The 9,795-nt window shown below is 45.7% G+C and overlaps 1 non-coding gene across 1 annotated transcript; it reads right to left on the reverse strand.

Moving 5' to 3' along the window:
* Positions 1-2,775: 2,775 nt before the first annotated feature.
* TRNAT-CGU (transfer RNA threonine (anticodon CGU)) lies at positions 2,776-2,848 on the reverse strand. The gene has a single exon. It is a non-coding gene; the product is annotated as a tRNA-Thr (tRNA).
* Positions 2,849-9,795: the final 6,947 nt, after the last annotated feature.

Below are 9,795 nucleotides of genomic sequence, written 5' to 3' on the forward strand. Positions count from 1 at the left end.
GTTCTTTATTTGATGTCCTGGTAGGTCGCACTGTGTGTGACTGTATGCTTTGATTTTTCATGTTCTAGTTAGCGCTAACTAATGTTTTGCGACATCACCGGCTGATCCTTTATTTTGTGCCTGTTGACTCAAGAGGTTATGTGGAATGAATAATGACCAATAAAATAAAGCTTGTTTGGGGCTCTTATATCTATTTCCGACGTATACAAACGCACATTAGGCCCTAAAAAAATTGAGAATGAAAGTGAAGGTGACAAATCACGTTTGCTATGCCACCTTTAGACAGCTGACAGAAGGAATCGCTCTTTTGTGTAACAAATTCGCATGACTATAATTATGCAGTGAGTCGTGTTAACCATTAACTTCTTGCGTTTTTTTATGCATGACGAAGTTGCCGCACAGCGCACGGTGAGAGAAGCTGAAGTAATCTCCTTTCTATATTTGGCTGGACTGCATGTACGCAACAATAATAAGGTGCGAAGACTACGCTTCCATTACGTATGACCTTAGTATCTAACACAGCATGTATATACTCCAGTGACCATTTCCGCAGAGCCGTTTGCTCTAGAGAATCGAGATTGCGCTTTCGGTGGCACGTCGCCTAAGCAACAGTGCACAAATACGAAACCATTACCGCTCCCAGCTTGCTTCTGTGCGATCAGCTGTCGGAAACGCAACTGAGTTCCCTCTAACGCACTGTGTTCCAATCATGCCGGATTGACTCATGGGGATTGAAGGCGAAAATAGCGACTGGCACACTAAGGAATGAACTACATCTGTGTAGCCGAGTTCGCGGACCATTGCTGCAACTGTCCGTACCTGTTACCGATACTTCGATACGCACAGCGTTCTTAGAGGATACAGAAATTGGATCATCCGCTACGCTGTATTGCCAACCTTCAAAGAAAGTGCTTCAGCTCAGGAACATCGGCAAGAGCGAGTACCACTCGTTAAAGAATGACAAAGAGAGCAGTGCCGCTTCCTGTCATATACAGTACGTTTCGCGCACAGTATGTACACACATCTACCCCAACTGGAACGGAGTCTTATGCGCACTCTGTCGCTAACGTTTCAATAAGTGAATGGACGTACACTTGAATAGATGCGAACCATATACGCACAATAAATGACAGACTACAATGATAGCGCTCGAATGGGCGAAGCTGAATGTTTCCTGACGGTCCACATGAGTAAGGGAGTTATAGCGGTAGTACATCTTTGCTGCAAGGTATTACAATCTACAAATAGGGTACGTTTCAAACATTCCGCGCAGTAATAACTAATATATTGGAACTGAGCACACCCGAGAGTGATTAGCCAGAAATCATCAGATAGTGACCGCACAAAAGAAATATACTGAGTCAGAAATGTGACAAGCCGCTACTGGAAAATATTTGCCAAATAAAGAACGAAGACTATAGCACAGTAATCCTGATTCAATTCATGAGAGGCAAGTTAGGAATACATATTTAGGCTCGCTTTTAAGACAAGCACCACATACGCTGCTTGCGCCGTTTGTGCATAGCTTATTCAGCTTCCAAGGCGCTTTTGCATGTTTTCTTAAACTGTGGCCAAAGGTTCGTGTCGTCCTCCCGGTCACCATTTACGATATCTCCCGAAACAGACGTTTGCTAAGTGGCACTGGCGTCATGAGCACCCATTGTAAACGCGGAATCAGTTGAGGCAAACAATGGACGCGTCACCACGTGATCAAACATGGCAGCACCCACGGGAGCGCCACGAAGTAGGTCAATAAAGAAATTTGCACCCTTTGGGGAGTACCATGTCTCCAAACAATAATCCTCATCTGTCTGGCTTGCGTTTCCTTTCTTTCTTTTTTTGCAAGCATTCTCTGGCTACTTTCCTGTCAAGAATGCTATGTCACGCTGATAACGAGCTAGACGTTCGGGATCTGGAAGTGCCGGCTTCGAAGCTTTAAAATAGTACATACACTGCCGCTAGATGACGATTATCGTTCGGGGAGGAGATAAGCCTCGAAGGGCGCAAATATTTTCAGAGTGTATTTTCAGGCTAGGTGTGTCGAGCGCGCCTCCTTAGTGCCCTTAAGGCTTAAGCTCCCGAGGCCGAAATTTGTTGTCTGGACAGTCATTCGATTGTTGTACTTCATTGTTATTTTCCGCTCAGAGACCTCGAACGTTGCGAAATGCGCCGCTAGGCGCACATATAAGTTTAATGCTAGAAGGTCAAGGAAGCCGTTCCAACTGCCCGTCGGGTCCCATTTCCTTTCCAAGGCCGTGCTTCTGCGCAGGGAGCGCTTGCGCCTCAACTGGGAAAGAGAAGCACCGAATAGCGATTGGAATCAATGTTACAGTATCCGCTATTATGTTGGAGCGGCAGCCCGCGCCTAGACGACGACAAAAGGAAAACAAGGTTTCTGCTCACTTCTCTTTTTCATCAGCAAGCAATTCTGACGTCATGATACTCAGGACAATGGAATACTTTTGTCATTACACTGCGCATAATAAAGCATGCTTTAAGGAAAGCCCAAAGGGAGCATTTAGAGCAACGAAGGTGATGGTTCACAAGCATGTTGGAGTTGTCGCCTGCGTCGTGTTGCCCTTTCTGTGTCCCGTTCTTGCGCTGTTTGCTGAAAATAATTATATATATATATATATATATATATATATATATATATATCATCAGAAGCCAACAAACACTGACACCAAGGACAACATAGGGGAAATTAGATGTGCTTAATAAGTGAAATGAAGAAACGATAAATTAATGGAAATCAAAGTGGATGAAAAATCAACTTGCCGCCGGTGGGAACCGAACCCACAACCTTCGCCTTACGCGTGCGATGCTCTACCAATTGAGCTACCGCGGCGCTGTTTCCCCATCTACTTTCTTGGGTATTTATATGTCCGAGTAGAACCATGGGAGTGTTAGCCAGCGCCAATACACATAGACCTTCGCGGCGGACGTGGAACGTCCTTTTTTGCCGCAGGCGTCACGAGAACGTGATCTTTTTGGGCGAAGGCAACTGGTCAATAAACCCACACATGCTACCTGAAGGCATCAATGTTGCCGGATTCGAGACCCTCGTTATGTAATAAACGAGAAGAGAGGGGGTTGACCGAGGGGCCCGATTTTTATTAGTCATATCATAAGAAGCCAACAAACACTGACACCAAGGACAACATAGTGGAAATTAGATGTGCTTAATAAGTGAAATAAAGAAACGATAAATTAATGGAAATCGAAGTGGATGAAAAGACAACTTGCCGCAGGTGGGAACCAAACCCCCAACCTTCGCATTACGCGTGCGATGCTCTACCAATTGAGCTACCGCGGCGCTATTTCCCCATCCACTTTCTTGGGTATTTATGTGTCCGAGTAGAACCCTGGGAGTCACTTGGTAGAGCACCGCACGCGTAATGCGAAGGTTGTGGGTTCGGTTCCCACCTGCATTTATCCCCAGCACACAGTCCTACCCACCCATGAACATATGAATATAAAAGTCAACTGCAAGTTGCACCACATTGAGTTCGTCAACAAAGTCACAAACACAGACAAGCGGCCGTGATGTAGACTGCGATGAGCCTATAAACCAATGACGAAATACGCACAGTTAAAATAATGCACACGCAGAATACATAAAGTACAACACGTTATATACAAGTGATAATAATTACAAATTATAAAAGCAAGTTATAGCAACATCGTGTGACTATTCAGTGCGATATGTAGTGCTTCTTAAGGATGCCGGTCTCTTCGTAAAAGTGTTCAAGTGCATGCAATGGTCTCCGCTGTGCTATTTTAGATGATCATCGACCCAGCAATCTTGCGAGTGAGAAAGCTCGGCCAGGATCACTGGAGTGTAGCTCTTGTTCCAGTTGCCTTCATTGCGTTGCATATATGGGGCATTCGAGGAGTAGGCGGCGAACATCGTCATCATCATGACCACAAGAACAAGCCGGGGAAGAAACCAGTTTTTTTGCGATATAGGAAATGTTTGCTGTCCCTAGGTGCAGTCGATGAATTAGTGTTTCGGCACTTTTCGAAAGTTCTGCATCAAGCTGGTATATGAATGGAGGGTCCACTTCATAAAGAATTCATCCCTTAGTGTTTTTATTGAACCAGGTTGACATACACAAGTCCTTCTTTAGTACTCTCAATATGCGTTTCGCGTCCATTGGCGATAAAGGGATTAACTGAATCTCTTCCTCTTTATTGGCTGATTTTGCCAATGAGTCCGCTAATTCGTTGCTTGCTATATCAGCATGTCCGGGGGCCCACTGTAGTAACACTTCATGTTTTCTTTCGTGAGCCTGAGTTAAACTGTTCAGTACTGCGTATGTTATTCGTGCGTGTGGTTGACTGTCATCAATATTTCCAAGACACGCTAAAGCTGATAAGGAGTCTGTGCAAATTACCTACCCTGTTGGCGTCTCATATGTTTTGATAAAATAGGTGGCTTGGAGAATTGCACTAATTCCGCTATTGTTGATGAGGACGTGCGTCCTAGTCGACAAGCGCACTCTACTTGTAAGGATGGTATAGCATAAGCTGCAGTCGCCCTTTCTTTGATTACAGAACCGTCCGTGTAGATGTGAATATATTCCTGGTACTTGTCAAATAGCTTATGTAACGCTCATTGTTTCGCTGCTAATGTGGAAACATTGCTTCTATTTTTAAGCCCTTCCATTGACGTTTCTACTTTCGGCGCCTGCAGAAGCCATGGTGGGTAGCAGAGGTCTGAGTGCCAAAAAACTGATTGTGGAAGTCGTGATTTATGCTCTTGAAACATGGCTTGTATCTATGCACCCGGACGGTTTTCTATCAGAGGGAGAAGTGAGTGCCCAGAATGCTGCGTAGAAATTCTAAAGAGATGTCGGCATGTTTCCAGGCTTCGAATTAAAGTGAAATGTGGTTGCCGCGCTGCTGCAATAGTGAGGTGACTGGACGTAGCTTGCGGGACTCCTAGACATACTCCTAAACTCCGAGCCTGCAACCGCTGTTACGGGTGCAGGGACGTCGCAGATAATTTGTGCAATACAGGGGCGGAGTAAGCATTTCTCTGACGGACAAGTGCTGAGTGGATGTAAAGCAGGGATGCAGTTGTTCCACCCCACTTCGTGCCTCCTATTCTGAGGAGAATATTTATCGCACAAGTAATTTAGTCCACCAGGGCGGTCATATGATGAGCCCATCGAAGCTGGTGGCCTAAAATCACGCCGAGAAAACGATGTTTCCGAACCAGCTCGATCTCATGGCCATCTGTTGAAATACCAAAATTTCTAACCTTTTTTTTTTGTGCAAGGCAGAACCGCTGATTTGGCATATCTGCGTGCCCCATTCTCTTAATCAATTACCTATTGCATTGAAAGCTTCCTGCAGGCGATGCTTGACAACCTCTACAGACTTATTCGATGTCGATGTGCAGATGTCATAAGCATACATAGATATGTTTATCTCTGCTGGATGTACTGCCGGTAAACTTGCTATTGCTGTATTGAAGAGAGGTGGACTTAATACACTTCCTTGCGGAACTCCTTTGCTTATTGTGTACAGATCGGCTTGTCCATGATTTGTATTTATATATATATCTTTCTGTCTTTCAAGAAGTTCGCGATCTATTGGAGAACCCGGCCATGCATTCCGAGCGTTGAGAGTCCAAGCTGAACATGAAGGTGACTCACCGAGTCAGAGGTCTTCTTAACATCAGTAAACCCAGCAACGGCAACGTTTCCGCAGCTAACCTCGTGCCAGTTATTTGTCTTTTACGTGATTTGAATAGACAATAACGAACACAAAGTTACTTGCAGATACTTTTCATGCCATTATTTGACTGCACAGCTCACGCCCTAACTAAGCGTCCTTACTGTGGCGATAGGTACACGCCATTGTGGCCAAATACCTCGCGCCCCTTGTATTCCTAGTATGGCCAGTCGAATAGATTGCCGATTTTGTGGAAATAAATTCACGTGAATGTTCTTGCGTCTTCGCCTTAAGAGCTAAAATGAAGCTTAAATACTTGCGAAGAGTTATGCTTAAGCCAAAATCTGCCGCAGCTTTTATGAGGAAGCACCCACGCAAGATCTGCAATGTTATATCAGCTGCGTTTCTGTTTACAGTGCTTGTCCCAGCCACACTGGTTTTGCAGTGTAAGGGTGCAACTCATTAGCACACGTCCGATATTAATAAACACAGGTTAGGCCACAGTAAAACACATTGTGAGGTTAGTTGGTGTTCTGTATTAATAAAAAAAAACAGCAAAAAACAAAGACGCACACAGGAAAAATAAACTAGCCCAAGAACGTGTTGTAGAAGAATACCTTTGTCATACAGTGGGCCCTTTCCTGTATTAAAAAATAAAAAGAAGAAACAGCTTCTTTCCTGTCTTCTTGAAGGTTTCCTGTGTGCGCCTATTTCTTTTTTCGGGTGGTTTTTTTTTTAATTAGGCCACAGCTTGGGCATAGACGAACCTTCTGCTCTTCTAAGAGAGAAACCTTAGAACATGAACCTACATAGAACAAAAAATCGTTTTATGTCATGCTGATAGTGGCAAATCGTGAAAAAGGGCAAATTATTATTTATTTTTTGCATTGACGAGGGGTGTTAGTGAATATGACAAAGCATTACGGAATGCAGACTGCATTTAATGGACCTTTTCCTCAGCAAAGCCGGATTATGTGGAAGACAAGAAGGGAACTGTACTCGGTGCTGGTGACATTTTATGCGCCCACAAAACGGCGTGTATGCAAATACGGCTGTCTTCTACATGGTAGTGGTGTGCGTGCTCGCGCTTCGAAAATTTCAAGCGTGAAGGAATTCATGACCACCAAAATCGTGTTCGGAAGGCGTAGAGCGGATGACTGCGAGTTCTGTAAGGATTTGTGGTTCGTTCAACATCAGCAAACATAAGCAAAAGCGCATTCAATACACCACCACTGATTAGCCCGGTGTTGTTTTTGTTGTCTTTTAAAGGAGTAAAATGCCAAGTGCTGGGAATTTTCTTCCACGCGTTTGCTATCTCTATCCGTTATACGTTCCATCTTTGGGTCCCCCTTATCCTTCTATCCGCCCATACCTTCAGAGTAGGAAACAAGAAGGCTTTCTTCAGGTTAACCTTCCATCCTTTACCACTCTACTTCTCACATATTGCAGCACCTACTTATCTATATTTCGCGATTTCTCGAGCGTTATCACTGATTCTATGTTGTGTGTGCTGTCGCCGAGCCTTGCGGAATCAGATTGCCTGCAGGACGATAATATCGGTGCACATTCTAGAACAGGCACGTACCTAAGGGGGGGCCCGGGGCGTCCGCCCCCCCCCCCCCCGAAATTAAGTGGCATACCCCCCCCCCCCCCCCCCTCGCCCCCCATCTGCCCACGCCACCACTCCTCACACATATTCCTAAAGCGCCGACAAATCAATCTACTCGGCAGTGAACATTTTGCTGCCTTTTTCAACTAAAGCAGTGTATGACTAACTTCCGTAGTTTTTTTCGATGTCATTTAACAGAAAAAATCTCCATGTGAGCCATCCTGGTCATAGTGCAAAAAGGCTCCAAAATCAATGTCACATACCCCGTTGGAATTGGGAACCTATAACGCGCCCTTCAGAATTTCTGGGATGGGCCCACGTATGGGGAGTGCTTAACGCCTGCTTCACCTCCACCGCAGCTCGGCCCGGCATTGCACTACCTTCGGGATGGACGCACGTATGGCGAGCGCTTAACGCCTGCTTCACCTCCGCCGTGGGTGGGCCCGGTATTGCAATATATTCAGGATCGGCCTACGTGTGGGGAGTTCTTAATGTCTGCTTCACCTCCGCCGGGGGTTGGCCCGATATTGCACTATCTTCGCGATCGGCCTATGTATGGGGAGTGCTTAACGTGTGTTTCACTTTTGCCGCACGTCGGCCCGGTGTTGCAGTACTTACGGGATTGGCCCACGTATGCGGGGTGCTTAACGCCTGCTTCACCTACGCCGTGGCTGGGCCCGGTGTTGCACTACTTTCGGGATTGGCCCACGTATGCGGGGTGCTTAACGCTTGCTTCACCTCTGCCGAGGGTCGGCCCGTTGTTTCACTACTTTCGGGATTGGGCCACGTATGCGGGGTGCTTAACACCTGCTTTACCTCCGCGGCTGGTCGGCCCGATATTGCACTATATTCAGTCCGACCCGCAGCGGAGGTGAAACACTTTGCTTTTCGTTTGAGAGATTTGACTGTCGTCAGCTTTCGCTGCCATTCTATCTCCACAGAGTGGAAAGGTTGTCAAGTTTTTCACTCCTTTTGGACGGTGGTATATGGGCATCTCCTGGGGTGTAGAGGCCAGTTTTCTCAGCGATTCGGTGCCCACGCGGTAAACTTAAGATGAATTCAGTTGTCACCATCTATTGCAGCAGGCAGGGCGTAGTTTATTGTTTTAATAATAATATTTTACATTATTTATGATGCCCAACACAATTTTTATGTCACCATCTATTCGACGATCATGCGCATCGCTGTTGCTATGTTAGTTCAACCTTCTTTGTTTAGACTGCTCCAGGGGCAGGAAAGGGACTCTGTTTATAGCCACCTGGTCTGTATGCTCGTGGAACGAGTTGTGGCCGGAGAAAACGCAAGTTGCGTTTAACTTTTCCTTTTGCTTCATTATTTCCTCAGTGACGGCTCGCCGCGACGCTGGCAGATCCTCGGAACCATATATCCACGATATGGTTTAGATAAGGGGGCAAATAAAATATTGCGAAACAGCGTCCATCATCAAACCCTGCATTGACCGTTCAACCCATAAGCAATATGACTGTCACCCCTTACCTCGTCTGGTTTTTCCCTAATTGTGCAGCACTTTTCGTGCAAAATTGGCAACTGGAAATAAGAGTCGCAAGGAGATGAGAAATTAAACGATCTACTAAGGGAGAAAGCTAAGACAACAGCCAAACAGGGAGGACAAGCGGAAATGGTTTGTGAAAATATTTATGGATCAACATCTTTTTATTTAAAAAGGAAGTAAAGAAAAGGCCGCCGGAAGTGGAGAATAATTCTGTGTGTTTTGAATGACTCTTCTACAGTTATCAATCGAGCCGCCTGATGTAGCTACTTCCCTATTATTTTTCTAACCTTCCTTGGCGGACGCAGTACGTCTAGAACCGCAGCGTCCTGCGCTCTACGCCATTGTACGGGACAGGTGACCACGCATCGTTACGCAACTTCCCAAATAGCGACACGAGTCGGTTTTGGCGCTTGATAGAGCTGTATAGGATGGATCCAAAAGAACTGTGATTGTTCCGCAAATATACAATTCTCTATAATTCCTCCAGAGCTAATTCAAAAAACGCTACTAGAAATCATTCTTTTGCACTTTCGCTGCTTAACTTGTTCTTGGCAAGGTTCTTCCTCCACATCATTCCTGCGCGAGTCCATTTGATGTGGTTCTTCTTTTGCCAAGTAAAGAAGAGGTGTATCTCACAAGCGTACCTGTGAGATACACGTTATTTCAATTCTCTTTTGCGGGTTTACGTGGCTTTATGGCGAATGGTAGGCATTTTTCACATTTGTACTAGTAAAAGTACCCTCCCCCTCATTTGCATAGAAAAGTTACCTTGGGTTGCCCCCCCCCCCCCCCCCCCCCCCCCGAAAAAAAATCCTGCGTACGTGCCTGTTCTAGAACCTACGCAGGCGCCAGCGATTACTCCACAGGGTTCAATGAGTCACGTGTAAACAGCCGACGCGTCTGATCCGACAGCTCAGACTTTCGACGATAGATGAGCCTGCTGGCCACCATCACTGTGTTGAGCGTTACTTGTTTTACTGGGCACAGTTTA

The sequence above is a fragment of the Dermacentor andersoni genome, chromosome 7 (genome assembly GCF_023375885.2).
Source record: "Dermacentor andersoni chromosome 7, qqDerAnde1_hic_scaffold, whole genome shotgun sequence".
Taxonomy (NCBI): Eukaryota; Metazoa; Arthropoda; class Arachnida; order Ixodida; family Ixodidae; genus Dermacentor; species Dermacentor andersoni.